We start from the raw sequence: 26,614 nt of genomic DNA, 5'->3' as shown, positions 1-26,614 counted from the left end.
ACCAAACATGTTTCTAACTTATTCATTTTTTCTTTACCTCTTTTTTACTTTTACCAAAATTCTTTCTTTCCTCTTATATTTTCTCATTCTTTTTTCATTCTCTACTGTTTTTTCTTTCTTTTTTTCATGGCATGCGATCGTTTTCTCTTTTACGTCATAAGATTTTATTTTCCTTCTTTTTTATTTCAATATTTTTTTTTATTTTTCTTCCAATATTTTTTATTTTTCTTCCAATATTGTTTTATTTTTCTTCCAATATTGTTTTTATTTTTTTTTCAATATTTTTTTATTTTTCTTCCAATATTGTTTTTATTTTTCCTTCAATATTTTTTTAATTTTTCTTTCAATATTTTAATTTTTCTTTAAATATTTTTTTTATTTTTCTTCCAATATTTTTTTATTTTTCTTCCAATATTTTTTTATTTTTCTTCCAATATTTTTTATTTTTCTTCCAATATTTTTGTATTTTTCTTCCAATATTGTTTTTATTTTTTTTTCAATATTTTTTTTATTTTTCTTTCAATATTTTTTACTTTTTCATTTGTTTCCTACTCTTCTTCTTCTCTGGACATGTATTACGCCATTCTCTTTTCTTCATAGTTTTTTTCCTCCTCTTTTCAAAATTCTTTCACTTTTTTCCATTTGGAACTCATCACTTATCTAGGCCCGAAGGCCGCTCGAAGATAAGTTTTAATGACTGTAAGGTGGTAGTATAGTAATCGTTAATGGTTTAAATTGGTTATAATTTTATTATTTATGAGGACGATTCAACAAGAACTTGTTTACATTGGATTTGAATGTTACCATGTTGTATTCAGCCGGTAAGCAAGCCAACGGAACAGTGTTCCATAGGCGAGCAGTTCTGGGAAAGAAGCTTTGTTGATGGGATATGCATTTAGATTTTGTCACAGTTAGAGAGTGGGTGAAATTTTATATAGTAGTTGTTGCTAGTCGAGTATTTTTAGTGAAAAGGGGAACGGTAGATTGGAGTTCAGTCGAGCACCTGCCATGAAAATAACCATAGAGCAGAGACAGGCTCGCAACATCTCTTCTGTGGGGAAGAGGTTTCACATTCTACGTTTTCATTCCTCTTTACTTGCCTCTACACTAGGGCAAAGCTAGTCACAAAGCCAGTTCTTAATGTTGGGAAAACCCAGCTCCTTCAAAACGAGCACTCTGCACTCAGAGAAAAATAAAAATTGCCTCGGTCTAGAAAGATTTCTCCTTCACCGAGAAAGGATAGAATGAACTAATAATAGTACCGGAACAGATACTACACTGTGTTCACAAACAAAAAGGACGTCTTATTTATTTTTCCTATGGCCTTAGTTTTACTTCTCCCAGTAATTTGTTATTTTTATTCGAATATTCTCTCATTTTCCTTCCGCCATGTTTTCTTTTTTGTCTTTCCTCTTGTACTCTCACACTCTTTCTTTCACAGCCTCATTCCTTTCTCTTTCCAACATTTTTTTTCATTCGTTTTCATACTCCCTTTCTCATTCATTTTTATTCTTCTCTGATTCTTTAGCGTCATCAGTGCCGCCACGGTCAACAGCACCCCCCCCCCTCAACCAAGCTCCCCTCCTCCCCAACATACACACACATCGTCCAACTTATCTCAACCAAACACACATACTCTCACACGCACACACCCTAACGCCCCTCTTCGGCCCCCCTCTACCTCCATCTGACTGACTTTTGCTAGCCTGCCAGGCTTGCACTTAGTGACCCCTATCAATATCCGTTAAATTAACACGATGCACCGCTGCCATACGACGATCATATGTGAAAGGTCACCATTGCGTTCTTACCCTTATCTGCCATCATAGACACCGAGTGCCTCTGAAACCTATCTATCTATCTATCTATCTATCTATCTATCTATCTATCTATCTATGTGTGTGTGTAGATATGTATGGATGCATGTATGTGCGTATGCACACATGTATTACGTACGTATACATTTATTTTATTTATGTGTAATACGTAAATACGTTTATATATAGATATTTTTTACAGTACGTGAGGTACCTATCATCTGAGTATATGTGTGTACCTATATATCTGTATACATAATATGTGTACGCTTATCGGTGTGTATATTGATTATTATTATTATTATTATTATTATTATTATTATTATTATTATTATTATTATTATTATTATTATTATTATTAAAAAAATTCACAAGAATTCTCATAGAGATTATCGTCACTCATAATAATCGGTGGTGTTCTCTGGAGTCTGAAGGAACAAAAAGTCTCCCAAGATTTCCAAGACTTCTTTCAATAATCTTTGCAAATGACTTAGCTTTATTGAAACAACCGCTTACGATAGATTAATCGCTACCAACAATCATTGACTATCCGATGTCTAAGTGTCTTACTTTTCATCTCTTGCAGTGCACCTTTTTTCATTTTATTTGAATGTCCTGCATGAATGTTCTAATTGTGTTTATTAGCCTTTTCAGTTTTTTGTTACTATTTTGAAAACAGTTTCACGTCGTCGATATACATAAGTTTATTTGATGAGCTGTGATTATAAACATGTATTCGGCATCAATGGTGTTGAATACATGTTTATAATCAAATCAATAATGTTGAATGCCATTAATAATGTTGTTGAATAGCATCAATGATGTTGAATAGCATCAATAATGTTGAATAACATGAAGGATGTAGTTATATGGCACCAATGGTGTTGTTGAATGGCATTAAGAATATTGTTGAATAGCATCAATAATGTTGAATAGCATCAATAATGTTGAATAGCATCAATGATGTTGAATAGCATTAATGATGTTGAATAGCATCAATGATGTTGAATAGCATCAATAATGTTGAATATCATCAATGATGTTGAATAATATGAAGGATGTAGTTATATGGCACCAATGGTGTTGTCAAATGGCATTAAAGATAAAGTTAAATAACATTAAGGACGTAGTTTAATGGCGTCACGGATGTAATTTAATAGCTTCGAGGATGTAGTTGAATGGTATCAATGATTTTGTTAAATGTAGCTGAATACCATGACGGATGTAATTTAATGGCATTGAGGGTGTAGTTGAATGGCATTAAGGATGTAGATACACGGCATCAGTGATGTTGTCGAATGGCATCAATTATGTTGTAAAATAGTATTTAGGATAAAGTTAAATAACATTAAAGACGTAGTTGAATGGCATCACGATGGCATCATGGATGTAAGTGAAAGTGGTATCAAGGATGTTTAATGGCATCAAGAAGGAAGTTGAATAGAATCAATGATGTTGTTTAATGGTATTAAGGGTATAGTTGAATGGCATCAAGGATGTAGTTGAATGGCATCAAGATGTAGTTGAATGGCATCAATGATGCTGTTGAATGGCATTAAAGATGTAGTTGAATGACATTAGGTTGTAGTTGAATAGCGTCAACGATGTTGTTTAATGGCATCAATGATGTTGTTGAATGGCATTTAGGATATAGTTGAATGACATAAAAGATGTAGTTGAATGGCATGAAGAAACCTTTCTATAACCACTAGTGTTTATCATAATAATATAAACAGTAGCGATGATAGTCTTTTTGGAAGATGACTTATCTCAACTTTCATCTTTGAGCATTTAGTTGCAATCTCCATGTTTCCAGTGCTTTTATAAATAATATTTATGACATCGTCGGATGTGTTGTCTATTCTTAAAAATTTAATTACCCAAGCTTAACGGAGTCAATTGTAGGCTTTCCTGTAGTTAATTCATTCTAGGGTCATGTTCTTTTTATTGAGTTTTTACCTTCTTTCAGGATCTTTTGGTTCGTGCATCTCTTTATTTCCCTTCTGGTATCTTTTTCGTACGTTCGGCAGTGTCCCTGTTTTTTAAGTAGTAAATCTGTTCTCTCATTCATTCTATTAGGATTTCGACATAATTCGTAAACAGTTTATTGGTTTGTGGAAATTTCTGTCATAACGTAGTTCTTCCTTTTGATCATCCATACTGGTACCTCTATTTTTCAGATACACCCTCCCAGTATCTGCGTCATTATTATTATTATTATTATTATTATTATTATTGTATCAGAGATTACTCATTGATAATAACTGATGGTATCCCCTATAATATGGATTGCAACAAATCTCTCATTAATTACAGTATTTTCCACTTTTATCAATAACATTTGCAAATGATTTTGCGTTATCGCAACAGCTGTTTGCCATTGCTTTCTCCCTGTCAACGGTCATTAACCTTATTTAAAATTTGGACGGAAATTAACCTCACAAAAATCCCAGCATCAACTGAGTAATCTCTAATGATGACCTGTATAAGAACTCTTAGGGAGTATAATAATAATAATAATAATAATAATAATAATAATAATAATAATAATAATAATAATAATAATAATAAAGAAGACGAAATTATAGTATTAAAATGAAATAGTAATAATAATAATGATATACACAAAACATAATTATGTAACTAAAATCAATATAACATAAAAAACCAAACAATGTAAATATATTAATTAAAATAATTATAAATAAAAATATATTAAATAAAATATCATCAAAACAAAAAATTATTATGTAAAATATCGACAAACAATAATATGGGAAATAGAATGTCTACAAATAAACGCTATATAAAAAGATATCGATAAATAAACGATATATTAAAAACAATATTGATTCATAAAAATATTAAATAAAATATTCATAAGTAAAAATACATTAAAATATTGATAAATGAACTATATTAAATAAAATATCGACGAATAAAAGATATATTTTATAAATCATAGGTAAATATAAATATAAAAATATCAGTAAAAAATAACTAAAATAAAATATCCATAAATAGATATTAATATTAAGTAAAATATGTGTTCAATAAAATATCGAAAAAAATATATATTGAATAAAATATAATTAAAAAGTATAATTTTGTTCTACCTGATTAGTTTTTTAGTGACTTATCTTATCAACTGCACCTTATGAACCTGTTATAATTGAGTGTTGAGATATTTTATCTTTGTGTCCCCATAAATTAGTGAGCATGGTTGTACTACTTGACATCAATTAAAACTCGTATGCGACCAAAACCTTACGATTTTAACATGACTGGTTATGCGTGCACTTTTATAGTTCACTGTTATATTTATTACATTTGTGATTGCTATTTTAATGACCATTATTATTCACTACTTTTTGTATGAAATTGTTCTGGACAAGGAATGAAGCCACTTTACGTAGAGAATTTAAATAAATACTACTGTAACATCAAAATCAAGCCAATGATATATATTGACGGATCCCAACCTAAAAAAACAGCAAATTTACCCCTTTGTCAGAAACATTGTTCATGGAATGTGAAAATTAAAATACAAAATAAGAAAACGAAGTTTCATTGCTTCATTTTTTGTAATATTTTAAGTTCAGTTTTATGAATAAAAATATATAAAATAAAATATTTGTAAATAAAGATATATTAAATTATAATGAATAAAATACATATGAAATAAAATATACGTAAAAAAAATATTAAATAAAATACCGGTAAATAAAAAATGTATTAAATAGAATCTCGTTAAATAAAAAATACCTAATCATTACATTAAATAAAAGATAAAATAGAATAAGATGACATAAAATAATCTGAACTTAAAATCAAATCGTTGAACTTTGACCCTTTCATCGCCAAATTTCTGGCCGAAAACCGATTACATCGATTTTCCTACATCTCAGTACCCTGTATATCAAATTTCGAGTCTGTAGACTAAAAATTAACAGAGTTATTGCGTAGGGAAATGTACACAGACACACACACACAGACACACACAGACACGTTCACCTTTATATATATATATATATATATATATATATATATATATATATATATATTGTTTTTTGACCTGATCAGGTGGTTTCTTATAAGGAGGAACTGCTGAAACATATCTGCGCATTTGTAGCTAATAATCTATCTATCTGTATATCCATAAAAGTGAACTTGTCTGTGTGTCTGTGTGTCTGTCTGTCTGTGTACATTTCCGTACGCAATACCTCTGTCAATTTTTAGTCTAAAGACTCGAAATTTGATCTACAGGGTACTAAGATTTAGGAAAATCGATGTGATCGGTTTTCGGCCAGAAATTTGACTGTTCAACGATTTGACCTTTGAGCACTCTACCAAACTCCTCCGACGATTTTGGGTCTAAACACTTGAAATTTTAGATATAGCTTTCTTGGACATGGATCCAACTTAATTATTTAGTTTGAGCCCAAAACAATAAATGTAAAGGGGTCATAATAGGGGTCAAAGTTAAAAATTGACCGTTCTTTTTTTTTTTTTTTTTGCTCAGCATACACCTCCAAACACCTGGGCAACGCCGGGCCAAAATGCTAGTATATCTATAAAAGTGAACGTGTCTGTGTGTCTGTGTGTCCGTATGTCTGTGCGTGTGTGTATCTGTGTACATTTCCCTACATAATAACTTTGTCTAAAGACTCGAAATTTTATATACAGGGTACTGAGATTTGGGAAAATCTTTGTGATCGGTTTCAGCCAGAAATTTGGCTGTTAAGGGGTCAAAGTTCAATGATTTGACCTTTGAGAACTCTACCAAACTCCTCCGATAATTTGAGGTGTAAATACTTGAAATTTTAGATATAGGTACCTTGGACATGGATCTAACTTAATAACTTGATTTGAGCCAAAAACAATAAATTTTAAGGGGTCATAATAGGGGTCAAAGTAAAAAAAAATTTGACCTCTGCGGTCTCTACCAAATTACTCAGACAATTTCTGGTCTAAACATTTGAAATTTTGCATAAAGGGCATTCAGAAATAGGTCAAGCTTTTTCATCGGTTTGGGTCAAAATTTTTTAGTTACCAATATATAAATGTATGTATGTATGTATGTTTGCATGTGTGCCTAAAACTTTCGACAATGGCGACGGATTTTACCAAGATCAGTAGCGTTTATAAGTTCGACCTTTCATACGACACATATCGAAAAATTGGCCAAAAAACATTAATATCTTCACCTTTAACTTGGCACTTTTCTACAGGGGGGGGTCGCTTTTTTCACCGATATTTTTAAAAGTTATCCTCTCCTTTCGATTTTCTAGCCTTAATTTAAAAATGAATCACTTCAGGTATGGCAGTGGTCGTAACAGCAAAGACGTCAGGTTTTTTCCCCGTTCTTTTCCTCCTTCGCGGTACAGGTTCGAGCCTGCCTCCCTACCACCACTTTTTTTTTTTTTGCTCAACATACAAATCCAAACACCCGGGCAACGCCGGGATGAAATGCTGGTGTTTGTATAAATGAACATAACATATATATATATATATATATATATATATATATATATATATATATATATATATATATATCTTCTAGTATTATGCTGGTTGCATACAGCGAAATCCCTTGCACCCGCAGCTCAGCATAAACCAGCACGTTCCATCTAAAATCCAACAAAGAAGGGTGGGGTCATTACATCAGCCTTCCTCCTAGAGTTATGACATTTGGTTGAAAATCTTTGCTGTGCTAACAATAAAATAGTGTTTTGAGGTTTTGCATGAAGCAAATTCCAAATTGGTTACGTCAGTGCAATTCAACTAATGATTGTACCGCCTACAGTGGAGAATATGTTATCAACAAGAATTCCGGAGAGACTGGCCATATCGGTGACCTTTATCTATCGGGCTGAGTTATATATTTCTTGAACAGTACTAGGAGGCTAACCCTTCCAGACCTGGCCTTTCTCCTTTTGGGAAGGGGTTGATTCATTATCAATTGCCCGAGACGTCCTTACCGGGAAATGCCAACGGGGCTACCCAGGCTCTTTTTAGACGTTAGCTTAGCTCCTCGACTGAAACACTGGCTTCTCTCCTCACACGTTTCGACCTTGTGCGATATTATCTTTAGTCTCACATGGGAAGTATGTAAGTACAGAACACCCATCCACACACACTGACAAACAAAAACTCATTTTAATATTTTGAAATCATTTTCTTTTACAATCCGCAGACTTTCCTTATGCCGACTAAAAAGATGCATAACAACATGAAAATTACTTTTAGGAACTTTGACTATTTTTCTATCTTACACTGTGCCCGTTTTAATCATTTATAAACGAATTTTAAATTAAATTTCAATTGTCGATTTTTAAAAAAAACATTTTCTGAGAATTTCAAGTAACATTAACGGCAAATGCAAATTGGCTTTATTTTAAAGAAAAAAAAACTTCCACAATTTTCAATTAAACAATGAAGACACCGGAGAAAATATTTTCAAACATCTACCCTTATAATATACATCCACTTCCAAGTGATTTTTTAACGTTTTGAAAAAACATATGCACCAGTACACGAGGATTTTGCAGTCATTTGAATATTTTGAAAAATCATCAAATCTTTAAGTACAGTTTGGGAAGCAGGTAGCAGGAAGGGAATTCCAACGTCTAGCCGTTCTAGGGAAGAAGCTATTACAGTAGAAAATTTTCTGACATTTAGAGACCTCAGCAGTGAAGGGGTGTGATTTTGTTGCTAAGCGGGGTTGTCGGAGATATGTACGCCGAGGAGGCACAAATGCAATGAATTCATCAGAACACATTCCATTAAAATGCTTGTAAAACATGCACACTAGCACGATAGAGGGAGCCCACCTTCCTTACAGCAGCCTTCGCAATGTCCTCAACATATTTGTTTCAGATCATATTTCCTACGAACATAAAGCCGAAGAGTTTGAAGGAAGAATTCTCAGATAGGGTGTTATTTCTCATGAATATCAGTGATTGAAGAAGCTTCTTGTAATTTTTAAAGGAAAGCAGCTTAGTCTTACTAGCATCCATTTTCAGTCCCATTTCACTACGACGTAGAAGTCATTTTCTAAGGATTCAGGCATTGTCTTAGATCTGTGTACATCCTTGCTTCCCTCATGCATGTTATAGAGCATTGTATCATCACCAAATATATACCCATCTCGGACACAATATTATCGAGGATGTCATTGATGAATATCAGGAATAATAGTGGTCCAAGGATTGACCCCTGAGGAACTCTCGCCTCAATGTTTTGCTGTTTGGATGAACGTCCATCAATGAGAACCTGGATGATCCTATTGTCTAAGAAGGATCTAATTATATTTGGTATTCGTTCAGTTATACCATATTATTTGATTTTCATTAGCAGCTCTTCATGCCTGACTTTGTCAAAGGCCTTGGATATATCGATAGCTACAGCCCTGGCTTCACCCGTCTTATCCAGTGCATGGTAGCACTCAGAGATGACTGTTAAAATATCTGCAGTAGAACGACATTGGCTAAATCCATACTGTTTGTCAGAGAGAAGATTAGCTTTTGCGAGGTAGTAGACTAGTACTTGATTGATTAACGTCTCAAAGATTTTAGCGAAGAGGGGGAGGAAAGTGATAGGGTGATAATTGAGAGGGTCGGTCCTTTCGACAGAATTCTTGTACATTGGTACCATAGAGACCATCTTCTAGCTATTATGGAAACAGGGTTCAGCAAGGCATTTGTTATAGAGTTTGGAAAGCACGGCAGTTAGCTCAGCTGAGCATTTCTTCATTAGTATAGTAGGGATGAGATCGGGCCCACACGCCTTGGAGGTGTCTAACTTATTTTATATCGCGTACATGAGAAGCGGTGATTCTCAAATCATTAATTGCGGCTTCCGTCCGCACAGAGAAATTTGTGAGGGAGTTGTTTTTTATTCTAGGGTGAAGTTGGAGGCGAATCGCTGAGCATGACAACTGAAAAGGCGGAACTGTTCCGCCTTTTCAGTTGCCATGCATACAACCTTTTGATTGTTGGATAATGGGGGAATTACTGATTGCCGTTTATTCACTACTTTATTATAAGTTTTCCCGAAATCGCGAATTCCTATCTTCTGCGATTCTATGCGTTCCCTGTTGATTTCAGCATGCCTTCTTATGACTGTGGCTATTACTCTCTTAAAATGATTTCCAGAATCTATAAATTTTTGCCTATTTTTATTTGACTCATGACGTACGAACAGACTGAGTGCATGCTGTCTTTGTGCAATGGTAGCTGCACAATCTGTAGTGAACTATGGAGGTGAGTGGGGCTTTCTATAATACTTCTGTGCGGGGGCATGTGCTTCAATGTCCGCTTTGCACCATTCAGTTGTCTCATTGATACACTGTTCAGTAAGGAGAGAGAAGATATTCCATGGGGCATTTCTGATATTTTTTCTGGTGGCTTCCCAGTCAGCCCTTTTGTAGTACCTTCTCCTCACTTTGGGGCTATGATTTAAGTACGATGTCTACTGATACTACTAGGTGGTCAACGTTTCCGAATGGACTGTGGGCATTAGTTACACAATCAGGTACTGTCGTAAGGAATAGGTGTAGAAGTGTAGTTTGCTGGTGGTTACTATCTGGGAGCTAGGTTGGGAACGTGGCTGTCTATGTGAGGGGATGGGCTATAGAGAACGTATAAGTAGAACGTTCAGCTGCATCTGTGTAACTGAGATACCAAACTTATTTTTCATGGTAACATTAAAGTATGTATTTGAGCATTGCTATCTAATGAGAGTGCTGCATCTATACTATCAGAAACATGATCAATTAGAGTACAATCCTGACTTGAGGGAAAACGGTAGAGAAAAAATAAGTAACTAACGCAGTGATAAAATGCTAGTCAGAAACACATAAAAGTCTGGTCATTCGATTCCAGACGTTACTCTCTAGTTAAAAAGAGAGTGCTTCGAATATAGTGTCCAAGCCTGTGCATACATTTATCCGAGTCGTTACAGTAAAGAGGTGGTATCCTGTCATATTAAAGCAGTTAGGGGGGAGTGAGGAGTGTAGGTTTGTTTCACTCTATGCTAATATATTCAGGGAGTTTGCTAAGAAGTAAGACTCTACATCATCTAGATTACTTCTAAGCCTACGAATATTTGTGAATACGAGCCTGAAGGGAGGGTGCGAATTGGTTTTGCTTGAGTGTTTATCCGGTTTGATCGTGATATTTGTTGGGGTTATCATTTCATTTCATTACGTTTTATTTAATTTCAGGTTGGGGAGTGAGTATTAACATTCAAAATCCACCAACACTATCCGATCTAACCCATTAATTTTTACTTCTATTACGGGGAGCACAGTTTTTTTTTAAGAGAGAGCAGTGCTAACCTCTCGCTCCTTGCTTCGTTTCCTAGACACTTTGATGAAACATGTCCTTGTTGCTGGCACCGATAACAGTATGTCTCTAGAGGCGATCTTTTTGCTCAGCCCCTGGACTGCCGAAAGTCTCTGCCAAACTGCAGTGCGACTGCATCCTGCTAGTCAAAAGTTAAAGGTTGGTCCCCAGCCACACGAGGAAGCCCTCTGCGTCGCCCAACTACCGCAGAAACAGGCTCATCCATCTCTACCTCTTATGTCATAAGAACTCGAGCCCCAGATAGAATCTGTTTCACGGTCATGTTTTCCATCCTCGAGCATCCACGCAATCGTTGTCTTTTTTTCTTGAGAATCGCCACTTACCAAGGCCCGAAGGCCACTCGAGGATAAAGGTTAATGAATGTAAGGTCATAGTGTAGTAATCATTAATGGTGTCAGTAGGGTAAAATGTGATTATTGAAGAGAATAGCTCAACAAGAACTAATTCACATTGAATTTGAAGGCTACCATGTTGTATTCAACCGGGAAACAGGCCAGTGGAACAATTTTCCACAGTCGGGCAGTTCTAAGGAAGAAGCTTTCGTCATTGAATCTGCGTTTAGATTTAGGTACAGACAGAAAGTAAGGAAAATCGTATATAGTGGTTGTAGCTAGTCGGGTGTTTTTTGTGAAAGTGTAGCAAAGAAGGGACCATAGACTAGACCACTTGCCATAAAATAATGATAGAGTAGACAGGCTCCCAACGTCTCTTCTGTGGGAAAGAGATTGCAGGGAAGAGAAAAATGCATCACTTACTAGGTTTCGGAGTCGGTTTTGAACTCTATCAAGGATGGATAGGGCTAGCCAAGAAGCTCCTGCCAAGATGTGGAAACAGTAATCCATTTTAGGGCCTACATGGCTCTTATACTAACGGAACTTGGGAGTCCTGACACAAAAGTCTAGCTGAGCGATCCATCAACGAGATTTTCTTCGATTAGTCGTGCCAGTTCATGTAAATCACCCAAGTATTTGTCCACAATTTCCCCGGGGCGCCAACAACTAAAGACAAACTTGTCAAATGCAACAGAAGAGTTCGGCGCAAAAGGAGGGCTTGTTTCACCTGCTTGAAATCCTTCCTCTAATCACGGGTCAATCGTCAATATATTGACAGAGTGCCACCTTTCAACCTGAGTGTTAAACACGCTCGACATTATCACCATCGCACATTTGGCACACCAGCTCTACCTGTTCCAACCATTCGGACAATGTGTGATCGGGTGAGACGCCATAAAATTCGGGACTAATCCGAATGTCAAATGCTTTGCCTGCCATTTGTATTTAATTTTTAGCGTTTGGTTATTTGTTCTATAGAGTTTGGAGAATTAAGGCTGACGTCACCGGAACTATTTAGAAGGGGGACATTTTTTATTGTTCGCCGTTTTGTTTCATACGCATGCGTGTCTCTTGCTGACAGAGGTTTACACACTAAGCGTGAGCGAAAAAACTGACTTTTTTTTTTTAGAGTTTGACAATAAATGTTCTGCAGCTCTCGCCATTTCACGCTGATGAATTTATTTACCTATAGATTAAGAACCATTCTTTATGCACTTTTGCCAGGAATTCAATGATGCATTTCCTCATCTGGGGCACGTTGCTAACTTAGTTCCACACCGTAAATATCTCCAACAGAGGGATAAAACTGTTAGGCCATAGACGCATACGTTCAGTCATCATAAAAATGCCATCTGCAATCCCGTCTGACCCATTCTGACGGAATAAAAAATAGAATTACGTTTGGAACGCCTCTCGTATTAAAGAAAAACAATTTGTTTTTGATAAATTTTATTTTTTTACATGTTGCAACAATGATTTTTACATTTTATTTTTTGTCAAAGATTGTATCTTAATCAGTTTCATTTATCATATATATATATATATATATATATATATATATATATATATATATATATATATATATATATATATATATATCAACACGATCATCCAATAAGCTTGTAATTGATGTGTTCCACTGTGTCGTTTAAGGAAAATCTGAATACAATTGCCATTGAATCTAAAATGTAAGCATATTAAAATGACTAAATTTAATCAGGAATAATTAGACCATTGATTATTGAAAATATGATCATAAGATGCTCCGAACTTTGATTGGCAATACCTTCCAAAATTTTCAATGAAGACCAATTTTTTTATTTATATTATTCTCGCTTAAAACAGCCATTTGTGTATTTTTTTCTTCTGCGGAAAATTCATGAATACTGCTATCCGAATTCTCCACATCCGTCTAAAATCACAATGAATGAACCGATCATCGTGAGGCTCTTAAGTGGGGAATCAATGATAGTCGGAAATCGTTTGGTCGGTCAAAAGGTCATGCCTCATCCAAAGTTTTCGCTTAAAACCAGTATCTTAGCATGCATCAAGAATATAAGGTTAAAAAATTTCAGATGAGTCTATCAAAGAAGGTAAAAAGGGAAACAATGTGCCGAGGAGAATATAAAGATGTGGTTTTTAACTCGTCTTTTATACTTTTAAAGTTTGAAATCTAAGTGCAACCGTAAGAGATTGGTTATGAGAGAATAAACTCCATAAAACTTTAGATCTGTCCTATTTTTTATAAAATTAAAAAAAATCAGGATAAATGATGGAAGTGGTTCCGAATATTACAGTACTGTCTTACTCTAAAGGAAACGAAACTCCTTTGAAAAGTACAAACATATCATATTCATATGACATTTCTTATCATATGTATAAAATTCTCCGGGGAACATAATGGAAGTGCTCCAAATTCTCTATGTTACACTCTGTGTCAAATATCTACGTCCCTCTACCCTTAGACGACCCATGGAGACAAATCCTCCTTGAAATTTCAAATACGTATATCAGATTTTAATTAAATTTATAATTATTTTTATAAGAAACCAACATTTTAGCTTGTGCTGACTATATTAGTAATATAGAAAATCGATTTCCATCATTACCGATCATCACGATGTTGTTTATTCTAACACTCGCTTATCCTCTAGTTGTCTATAAGCCTTAATAAGTGGTGACTTATTAGTAAAAAACACCTTCATATTCATAGGTGTATTGTGAGTTCTCTACTAGGTATAACGCTGTTAGTTAACCTTGTTCTGCCTTTTTGTTTGAAAAAAAAAGTATCAACATAAAAAATATATTCCAAAGATCTGTTGTATATAAGTAACTTTTGATGAATTACAGTTGAACACATTTTATACTAGCCTTGCCGTGTGCTGTCGTTTACCGGTAATGTAGATTAACTAAAAAAATTCTATTTTTCACATTAAGATTAACGATTTGCAGTAAACAAAAAAAAACTCTCATTTAACTCTGCTACTAATCGTAGTTCCTGATGCTAAGTACTCTTATGATCTCTCTTTCTTTCATCTTTCATTGGTAAGTAAAACAAAACGAAAAGAAGAAAAATCATATTAACATGTTGAGTGGCGAATCCGTTTCATGTATGAATTGAAGAGGAAATTATAAAGTAAAGGCAATGATTATTTCAATATTAACAGGCACCAAAACAGTATTCCCGTTTTATTACTATTTTATTAAATAAAATCTAAATTATTCAGATGTATTATTTACACTAATTTGAAAGAGAGTGAGAGAGAGAGAGAGAGAGAGAGAGGATGTGGTTAAAGTGTGATTGAGCTGGACAGCTGATTGTGGTTAATGTTTAGAATGCAGTATAATGTGTCTCGATATGATGAAGATATTTTCAGGAAAACTAATACTCCCTTCCAGCATTCGCAACACTTTGAACCACATGTCTAATTATGAATCAAAAACACATTTATTACTAATAGAGATTTGATATCTGTCCGCTTATGGTTGAAACTATAGTATTACTTCTTTTTCTTGTACTCTTCTTTTAATTACTAATGCAGTTTATTGTACTATTTATGGAGATTTGGTCAGCTTGAATTAGAAACTATACTGTTGCTTCTATTAATTTTACTCTTGTACTCTCTCTTGATGTTCAATTAGTTTATCGGTTATAGTCAAGATTATCTGCTGTTTGTTACTTCCGTGGAACGGAACAACGGTTAAAACAAGATATAATCCCTTTCTGGTTAATTATTAAAAAAGACTTTTTTGTCCGCTTGAACAAATGGACAGCAGAAACAATATCCAAACAAAAAAACATTATCCAAACAAATGGACACCAGAAACCAGAAGAAAAAAGTCCGATAGCCATTGGTCGCATGTCTCGTGTAATGAATGAATGCGTGATTGTAGGATTGACATGAAATTCTTAAAGATAAACTAAAATGACCGAAAATGGGCTGAAATGACTTAAATAAATAAAAAGTAACTGATTTAGAATGACTTAAGGATGAATTGAATGGCCTTAAGAATGACTAGAATGCTTAAAAAAACTGGAATCCTTCAAAAACAACTTGAATGACCTGGAAAATGACTTGAATGGCTTTGAGACTGACTGGTTGTAAAGGGGGTGACCATTTTAATTAATACAGAAAAGTGATCCCCCACTTCATATCACAAAGTTACAAACATAAGTACAGCATGTAGTAAGAACAGATACTACACTTTGATCTTGGCCAAAAGGCCAAGAAAAGGGGGTTATTATTTGCTCCCCCACCGAGCAAATTAGGTACAAGGCCGATTTTTAATGTGAGGAGTGAAGGGGAAATGGGGACCAACTATCTGGGGAATAGTGGAGCAGGATAGTGACAATTGGTATGAAGCGTTTATCCTATATTGACAATGGTCTTATATGTGGGGTTGGTATATATTTGCTCTACCTCCAAACAAATAAGGAAAAAGTTCGATTTTTAATGTGAGGATTTATGGGGGAAATAGGGACCAACTCCCCGAGGAGTAGAGGAGCTGGATAGTGACAATTGGTATGAAAGGTTGCCCCTACATTGACCAAGGTCTTATACGTGGGATTGCACCCACATATGGTCTTTGCTTGCAGTATCTGTTCCAGCAGATACTACATTTTGATCCTGGCCGAAAGGCCAAGACTAGGGTATTTATTTGCTCCCCCACCGAGCAAATCCGGCACAAGGCCAATTTTTAATGTGAGGAGTGAAGGGGAAATGGGGACCATCTACCTGGGGAGTAGGGGAGCAGGAAAGTGACAATTGGTATGAAGAGTTGCCCCTACATTGATCAAGGTCTTATATGTGGAATTGCCCCCACATATGGTCTTTGCTTGCAGTATCTGCCGGAACAGATACTACATTTTAATCTTGGCCGAAAGGCCAAGACCAGGGTATTTATTTGCTTACACACCGAGCAAATCCGGCACATAGCCAATTTTTAATGCGAGGAGTAAAGAGGAAATGGGGATCAACTCCCCCGGGAGTAGGGGAACTGGATATTGACAATTTGTATGAAGGGTTGCCGCTACATTGACCAAGGTCTTATATGTGGGGTTGTATTTATTTGCTCCCCCACCGATCAAATAAGGCACAAGGCCGATTTTTAATGTGAGGCGTTTAGGGGAAATGGGGACCAATTCCCCAGGGAGTAGGGGAGCTGGATAGTGACAATTGGTATGAAGGGTTGCCCGTACATTGACCAAAGTCATATGTGGGTGAAACCCCACATATGGTCTTTGCTTGCAGTATCTGCCGGAATAGATACTACACTTTGATCTTGGGCAAAAGTCCAAGTAAAGGGTATTTATTAGATCCCTCACCGAGAAAATTAGGCACAAGGCCGATTTTTAATGTGAGGAGTGAAGGGAAAATGGGGACCAACTCCCCGAGGAGTAGTGGAGCTGGATATTGACAATTGGTATGAAGGGTTTCCACTACATTAACCAAGGTTTTATAAGTGGGGTTGGTATTTATTTGCTCCCCCACCGACCAAATTAAGCACAAGGCCGATTTTTAATGTGAGGATTTATGGGGAAATGGGGCCCAAACCCCCTTCACTCCTACTGAATAGTGACGATTGGTATGACGGGTTGCCCCTACAATAACCAAGGTCTTATATGTAGGGTTGGTATTTATTTTCTTCCCCACCTAGCAAGTTAGGCACAAGACCGATTTTTAATGTTAGGAGTGTAGGGGAAATGGGGACCAACTCCACGGGGAGTAGAGGAGCTTGATAGTGACAATTTGTATGAAGGGTTGTCCCTACATTGACCAAGGTCTTATATGTGTGGTTTCCCCACATATTGTCTTTGCTTGCAGTATCTGCCGAAACAGATACTACACTTCGATCTTGGCCAAAAGGCCAAGAAAAGGGTATTTATTTTCTCCCCTACCGTGCAAATAAGGTACAGCGCCGATTTTTAATGTGAGGAGTGAAGAGGAAATGCAGACCAACTCCCCGGGGAGTAGGGGAGATGGATAGTATCAATTGGTATGGAGTGTTGGTATTTATTTGCCCCCCCCCCCACCGATCAAATACAGCACAAGGCCGACTTTTAATGTGAGGAGTGAAGGGGAAATGGAGACCAACTCCCCGAGGAGTAGGTGAGCTGGATAGTGACAATTGATCTGAAGGGTTTCCACTACATTGCCCAAGGTCTTATATGTGGCGTTTTCTCCACATATGTTCTTTGCTTGCAGTATGTGCCGGAACAGATACTACACTTTGAGATATTAAATCCTTTATTCATGTAAAAAAAACATTGAAAATAAACAATGGACAAAAAACTTAGGCACATGGCCAACTCACACTTTGATATTGGCCAAAAGGCCAAGAAAAGCTTTAAAGCTAAGAACAGCATGTATTAGCACAGACCTTTGATCTTAACAAAAAAGGCCAAGCACAAAAGTGTTACGGACAGACCGACCGCCAGACCGACCGACTGACCGACCCACCGCAACTAAAAATATACGCGACGAAAAATGAGCAGCCAATCGACAAAAAAAAAAAAAAAAAAATCGACAATATCTTGCGACCATCGCCAAACCGGACGTGACAAAGGTTTAAATTAAGGCTAGTCAGTCCAAAAGAATGGGATTAATTTCGAAAATATCGGCAAAAAAACGACCCCTCCATGCAGTGTCCAGTTGAGGGTGAAGGAATTAATGTTGTTAGCCAATTTTTCGATATTTGTCCTCCGAAGGGTCAGCTTCAAAAGAATACTGATCTTGTGAAAATTTGTCGCCTCTGTCGAAAGTTTTAGGCAGATATACATACATACATACATACATTTAAACAGACAGATGAGATTTATATTATAGATTTCTATTTCACGAAGTCAAATTGCATATAAAACACACACACACACACACACACACACATATATATATATGTGTGTGTGTGTGTGTGTGTGTGTGTGTGTGTGTGTGTGCGTGTATATATATGGACTGCTAGACTTTTGAATTCTATCCGTGTTTCCCGCTTTCCTGACTGCACTGAGATGCAGAAGTTTAAATATCATGTAAACAGACGTCTCGTTATTCAACAAGTCACAATCCATTGTTAAGCATGATCCTACATAGTAGCATCTTACGTTTAAATAAAATATCTGGGAGGTGAAAAAGAGTATAAAAACACACGTTTACAGTGTGTGTAATTGTTCTATAACAGTCAGACGTTTGCGTTATTTTTTTTACAGAAATTCTACGTATGCGATTTAATTGTTTCTTAAACTAATTGCCTCCAAATTTCGCTCATTTCTGATAATGCCCGTAATCTCCTATATATATATTATAATTTGATTGTAGAAATTTCGCTCTGAATTAAATTAGCAATTCATTTGGTTCGCAATTCATTTGGTTAGCAATTCATTTTGGTAAGCAATTCATTTGGTTAGAAATTCATTTGGTTAGCAATTCATTCTGGTTAGCAATTCATTTGGTTAGCAATTCATTTGGTTAGCAATTCATTCTGGTTAGCAATTCATTTAGTTAGCAATTTATTTGGTTAGCAATTAATTCTGGTTAGCAATTTATTTGGTTAGCAATTCATTCTGGTTAGCAATTGATTTGGTTAGCAATTCATTCTGGTTAGCAATTCATTTGGTTAGCAATTCATTCTGGTTAGCAATTTATTTGGTTAGCAATTAATTCTGGTTAGCAATTCATTTGGTTAGCAATTAATTCTGGTTAGCAATTCATTTGGTTAGCAATTCATCCTGGTTAGCAATTTCTTTGGTTAGCAATTCATTCTGGTTAGCAATTCATTTGGTTAGCAATTCATTCTGGTTAGCAATTCATTTGGTTAGCAATTCATTTGGTTAGCAATTCATTCTGGTAAGCAATTCATTTGGTTAGCAATTCATTCTGGTTAGCAATTCATTCTGGTTAGCATTTCATTTGGTTAGCAATTAATTTGGTTAGCAATTAATTCTGGTGAGCAATTCATTCTGGTTAGCAATTCATTTGGTTAGCAATTCATTAAGTAAGCAATTCATTTGGTTAGCAATTCATTGTGTTAGCAATTCATTTGGTTAGCAATTTTTTCTGGTTAGCAATTATTTGGTTAGCAATTCATTCTGGTTAGCAATTCATTTCGTTAGCAATTCATTCTGGTTTGCAATTCATTTTGTTTGCAATTCATTCTTGTTAGCAATTTCTTAGGTTAGCAATTCTTTCTTGTTAGCAATTAATTCTGTTTAGCAAATCATTCTGGTTAGCAATTCATTGGGTTAGCAATTCATTCTGGTTGGCAATTCATTTGGTTAGCAATTTATTTGGTTAGCAATTCATTTGGTTAGCAATTCATTTGGTTAGCAATTCATTTGGATAGCAATTCATTCTGGTTAGCAATTCATTTGGTTAGCAATTTATTCTGGTAAGCAATTCATTTGGTTAGCAATTCATTCTGGTTAGCATTTCATTTTGTTAGCAATTCATTTGGTTAGCAATTCATTTGGTTAGCAATTAATTCTGGTTAGCAATTCATTTTGTTAGCAATTCATTTGGTTAGCAATTCATTTGGTTAGCAATTCATTCTGGTTAGCAATTCATTTGGTAAGCAATTCATTCTTGTTAGCAATTCCTTCTTGTTAGCAATTCGTTTGGTTAGCCATTCATTCTGCTTAGCAATTCATTTGGTTAGCAATTCATTCTTGTTAGCAATTCATTTGGTCAGCAAGTCATTATTGTTAGCAATTCATTTAGTTAGCAATTAATTCTGGTTAGCAATTCATTTGTATAGCAATTTATTCTGGTTTGCAATTTATTTGGTTAGCAATTCATTCTGGTTAGCAATTTATTTTGTTAGCAATTCATTCTTTTTAGCTATTCATTTGGTTAGCAATTCATTAGGTTAGCAATTCATTTGGTTAGCAATTCATTTGGTTAGCAATTCATTCAGGTTAGCAATTCATTTGGTTAGCAATTAATTCTGGTGAGCAATTCATTCTGGTTAGCAATTCATTTGGTTAACAATTAATTTGGTTAGCAATTCATTCTGGTTAGCAATTAATTTTGTTAGCAATTTATTCTGGTTAGCAATTTATTTGGTTATCAATTCATTTTGGTTAGCAATTCATTGAGTTATCAATTCATTCTGGTTTGCAATTCATTTTGTTTGCAATTCATCCTGGTTAGCAATTTCTTTGGTTAGCAATTTATTCTGGTTATCAGTTCATTTGGTTAGCAATTCATTTGGTTAGCAATTCATTTGGTTAGAAATTCATTCTGCTTAGCATTCATTTGGTAATCAATTCATTTGGTTAGCAATTAATTCTGGTTAGCAATTAATTTGGTTATCAATTCATTCTGGTTAACAATTCATTTGGTTAGCAATTCATTTGGTTAGCAATTTATTTGCTTAGCAATTCATTCTGGTTAGCAATTCATTTGGTTAGCAATTCATTTGGTTAGCAATTTCTTCTGGTAAGCTATTCATTTGGTTAGCAATTCATTCTTGTTAGCAATTCATTTGGTTAGCAATTCATTCTGGTTAGCAATTCATTTGGTTAGCAATTTATTCTTGTTAGCAATTCATTTTGTTTGAGATTCATTCTGGTTAGCAATTTCTATGGTTAGCAATTACTTCTGGTTAGCAATTCATTGTGTAAGCAATTTATTTGGTTAGCAATTTATTCTGGTTAGCAATTCATTCTGCTTAGCAATTCATTTGGTTCGCAATTCATTCTGGTTAGCAATTTATTTGGTTAGAAATTTCTTCTGGTTAGCAATTCATTATGGTTAGCAATTCATTTGGTTAGCAATTAATTTGGTTAGCAATTCATTCTGGTTAGCAATTTATTTTGTTAGCAATTCTTTCTGGTTAGCAATTCATTTAGTTAGCAATTAATTCTGGTTAGCAATTCATTTGGTTTGAAATTAATTCTGGTTAGCAATTCATTCTGGTTGGCAATTCATTCTTGTTGGCAATTCATTTGGTTAGCAATTCATTCTGGTTAGCAATTCATTTGTATAACAATTCATTCTGGTTTGCAGTTTATTTGGTTAGCAATTCATTCTGGTTAGCAATTCATTTGGTTAGCAATTCATTCTGGTTAGCAATTCATTTAGTAAGCAATTAATTTAGTTAGCAATTCATTTGGTTAGCAATTCATTTGGTTAGCAATTAATTCTGGTTAGCAATTAATTTGGTCAGCAATTAATTCTGGTGAGCAATTCATTCTGGTTAGCAATTCATTTGGTTAGCAATTCATTAAGTAAGCAATTCATTTGGTTAGCAATTCATTTGGTTAGCAATTCATTTGGTTAGCAATTTTTTCTGGTTAGCAATTATTTGGTTAGCAATTCATTCTGGTTAGCAAATCAATTTGGTTAGTAATTCATTCTGGTTTGCAAGTCATTTTGTTTGCAATTCATTCTTGTTAGCAATTTCTTAGGTTAGCAATTCATTCTGGTTAGCAATTAATTCTGTTTAGCAAGCTATTCTGGTTAGCAATTCATTTGGTTAGCAATTCATTCTGGTTGGCAATTCATTTGGTTAGCAATTTATTTGGTTAGCAATTCATTTGGTTAGCAATTCATTTGGTTAGCAATTCATTTGGTTAGCAATTCATTCTGGTTAGCAATTTATTTGGTTAGCAATTCATTTTGTTAGCAATTCATTTTGTTAGCAATTCATTTGGTTAGCAATTCATTTGGTTAGCAATTTCTTCTGGTTAGCAATTCATTTGGTTAGCAATTCATTCTTGTTAGCAATTCATTCTTGTTAGCAATTCATTTAGTTAGCCATTCATTCTGGTTAGCAATTCATTTGGTTAGCAATTTATTCTTGTTAGCAATTCATTTGGTTAGCAATGCATTCTGGTTAGCAATTTCTTTGGTTAGCAATTCATTCTGGTTAGCAATTCATTTGGTTAGCAATTCATTTTGTTAGCAATTTATTTGGTTAGCAATTCATTCTGGTTATCAATTCATTTTGTTAGCAATTCATTCTGGTTAGCAATTCATTTTGTTAGTAATTCATTCTGGTTAGCAATTCATTCTGGTTAGCAATTCATTTGGTTAGCAATTCATTCTGGTTAACAATTTATTTGGTTAGCAATTCATTCTGGTTATCAGTTCATTTGGTTAGCAATTCATTTGGTTAGCAATTCATTTGGTTAGCAATTCATTATGGTTAGCAAATCATTTGTTTAGCAATTCATTTAGTTAGCAATTCATTCTGGAGCCAATCTCAAAGCGTGTCCGGACCAACCGAGACGATACAAAATGAAACAAGCTGATGTTCTTATTGAATAGTTTTTTCCCCTTTCTTATCGATTAATTTAGCCTTCTTGCGATTAGATTTGTCTTTTTATCATCGATTACTTTTGTTTTTCTTATCGATTAGTTTGGTATTTCTGATCGATTACTATTGTCTTTGTCTTATCGATTACTATTGTCTTTGTCATATCAATTAGCTTTGTCTTTAATCAATTACTATTGTACTTTTCTGATTGATGACTCTTATATGTGTCTGATCGATTACTATTGTCTTTTTCTCATCGATTATTTTCTTTTTCATGATTTATGTATTAAATAATTGCGAAATGATAAAGAGTGGACGAAACCAGCTAATGAAATCAAATATTTATGCAATAAGGTATCGAGATCAGATTACTACTATAACGTAGACAATTTTTCGATATCGAATTGAATACAATCTATCTATATATCTATAAAAGTAAACGTGTGTCTGTGTGTGTCTCTGTGTACATTTCCCTACGCAATAACTCTGTCAATTTTTAGTCTACAGACTCGAAATTTGATATACAGGGTACTGAGATTTGGAAAAATCTTTGTAATCCATTTTCGGTCAGAAATTTGGCTGTTAAGGGGTCAAAGTTCAACGATTTGGTATTAGAGAAATCTTCCAAACTCCTCCTCCAATTTTGGGTCTAAACCCTTGAAATTTTAGATATATGTTCCTTGACATGGATCTAACTTAATAACTTAATTTAAGCCCAAAACAATAAATGTTAAGGGGTTATAATAGGGGTAAAAAAAAAATTGACCGCTTTTTTTTGCTCAACATACACCTCCAAACACCCGGGCAACGCCGGGCACCCATGCTAGTAATAAAGAACGGTATAAGTGAGATTGTTTGTTCAGTATTATGTGATTATATTTAATTCACTACATTGGCAAAGATTAGCACAGCGTTAGATCCGTGCAAAAGCGAGTTATGAGAGGGTTAAGGTGTAAGGAATTTGGATGATTGGTGTAGTATTACGGAAAAATCACGTGGCCTTACTTGTTGGCGTTTGATCACCGAAGTTAAACAACGTTGATCTTGCTAAATACCAGATATGTGGGATAAGAGCGCACCAGGCAAGACACAATAACCCTCTCCCTGACAGGCGATGAAAATATCTGTAAAAATAACTGCCGTTACCTTAGCAGTTGTGGTGAATTTGAAATTATACAAAAGCAACGTACTTCGTTATATCTTAACACTAACCATCAGTACATCGTAATGATAATTGATATCATAATTATATTGGCATATCAGTCCTCAAATCACAGAAGTTAAGCGACATTGCGAGTAATCACTACTAGATGAGTGACCATTTTGAAATACGTGGCATTGTATGTGGGCGAACAACGACAACTTCCTGTATTAATTAACGTCATCAAAATCAGATTGCGTCTCATGCCCACAAAATAAAGGTTATTCTCTATATATCTCAAAAGTAAATGAGGTGATAGCACACAAACTATATATATATATATATATATATATATATATATATATATATATATATATATATATATAGCACAGTGTGCTGTAATCTCGTTTAAATATTTACATATATATATACACACACACATATATATATGTATGCCTCAAAACATGCATGTCCGTAGATTACTGTTTTAAAAATAATACATATATATGTGTGTGTGTATATATATATTTAAATATATAAACGAGGTTACAGCACACTGTGCTATATATATATATATATATATATATATATATATATATATATATATATATATATATATATATATTAGCAAAGGTATCCATCGCTGACTGGGTTAACAAACAGGTTACAGATAATGGACTCTGATTTACTGATTTATGAAAGTATGATAGGTTATGAAAAGGAAGGGTTGTAAAGAGATAGTTTTGAATTTGGTGGTATCAAAACCAAAGAAAAATATGATGAAAGTAAAAATAACATAGATAAACCCCATAATTTATATACCATAATTGTTCACACTGAAACACTTATCACAATATTCTGTGGATCTATATTAAAAACCTTGTTAAACTTTGTAACATATTTCCCTTCTATGGAGGTCAGGTGCGAACGAACACGCCATAATTTTATTGTACCATATTTCTTCAAACTGAAACATAATTATCAAAGTATACTTACACAGATAGATATGAAAAGTTTTTATTAAAGTTTGTTCCTATTTTCATTCTATGGAGGCCAGGCGCGAACGCAGACCCCACAATTTTATTATACCATCCCTATTTAAGTTAAAACATACTTATTAAAGTATTATTATGTACGTCTATATCAAAAACACTTGTAAACGTTTTTTGTTTAATTTTTTATTTTTTATTTCCATACTTTGTGGACCATGCGCGAACGCAACCCCACCATTTTAATGAATCACCGTTCTACCAGATCAAATATACCCATTACTGTGTCTCGATACATCTTCTATCATTATATATATATATAAGAGGAAAAATAGAGAGAAAAAGAAAAGTATTTAGGAAAGATGTGGACCATCTGTGACTGTATGTCGGATTTTCTTAAATAAAGGTTATTAGTCATTGGTATTGATATTAAACTGGCCAACTATTGAGGAGGGACGGAGAAACTTATAGGCTATTAGGGCCATGTATAACATACAAATATGATTTCCATGAATTCCTATTGTAATCAGAAGCACCTGCGTCCATAGAGGTGCAAACATATGCTTGAGTCCATACACCTTCACACACACACGCGCACCTCTCCACATGTATCCGGGAGCACACGCTCAATCGCACACAGTTGGAGGTGATGGAACGCGTATATACATACATGATCCGACCGACCGCGCAATGCACCTCACACAGAGGTGCACACAAACACACACATGCGAATGAAAACACTCACGCACGGACACACACGCATTGCACTCTTATAAAATGCACCAAATAACCTCTCAGACCTCCTTTTAGTTTTTCTCACGCACGCACCGACCAACTCCACCGCAAATTCAATCATGAACACACCCATATATATATATATATATATATATATATATATATATATATATATATATATGTGTGTGTGTGTGTGTGTGTGTGTATGTGTGTGTGTGTGTGTGTGTGTGTGTGTGTGCGTGAAATAATTAATAAATATCTTAATCGGCATACGGAAGCATTAGAGCGAAGAATAAATTATGACGCACGTCTTTATTATTATTATTATTATTATTATTATTATTATTATTATTATTATTATTATTTGCTCCATCTCTCTTCACCTCCTGGCTTGTTCCTTATTTCTCTTTTATTGGCATCATTTATAATCTTTTCTTTGCTTTCTTCCTCTTCTTTGTTTATTTCATTCTATAAAATATTTTTACTCGTTTTACTACTACTACTACTACTAGTACTACTACTACTACTACTACTACTACTAATAATAATAATAATAATAATAATAATAATATGATGGTACCACCTTCGGCAGATACCACACAAAATAGTTGTGAAGCGCCAAGGAGGATGGAAAGTCAGAGGAAGGAGAGTACTAATCAGTCCACTACCGGAAAATTGTGGACACTACTGTGAATTTAGAGATACTTATTGTCACCTGCCGGTGATAAATCAATGATAAGAGGCCTTTACGATAATGCAAAATCATTTGTAATGGTGACTGAAAGAGATTGGAGGAAAGTGTGTCATAACATACATACATCATAAAATCTTCAACAGGGCATCATTAACATAATCGTCGTCAGATCATCAAAGGACCATACTATGCCCAACAGGCCATATAGTAATCATAATCTCAACGTCCTTGACGCATCATCATCATCATCATCATCATCATCATCATCATCATCATCATCATCAT

The 26,614-nt window shown here is 34.5% G+C and overlaps 1 pseudogene; it reads right to left on the bottom strand.

The window, feature by feature from the left end:
- Positions 1-15,623: 15,623 nt before the first annotated feature.
- LOC145243192 (U2 spliceosomal RNA) lies at positions 15,624-15,754 on the bottom strand (annotated as a pseudogene).
- Between the last annotated feature and the right edge of the window lie 10,860 nt (positions 15,755-26,614).

Source organism: Euprymna scolopes, chromosome 21 (assembly GCF_053919585.1).
Source record: "Euprymna scolopes isolate OS-2025 chromosome 21, ASM5391958v1, whole genome shotgun sequence".
Classification (NCBI taxonomy): domain Eukaryota; kingdom Metazoa; phylum Mollusca; class Cephalopoda; order Sepiida; family Sepiolidae; genus Euprymna; species Euprymna scolopes.
Note: the sequence above shows the minus strand (reverse complement) of the source record. Positions and strands in the feature narration are given on the sequence as shown.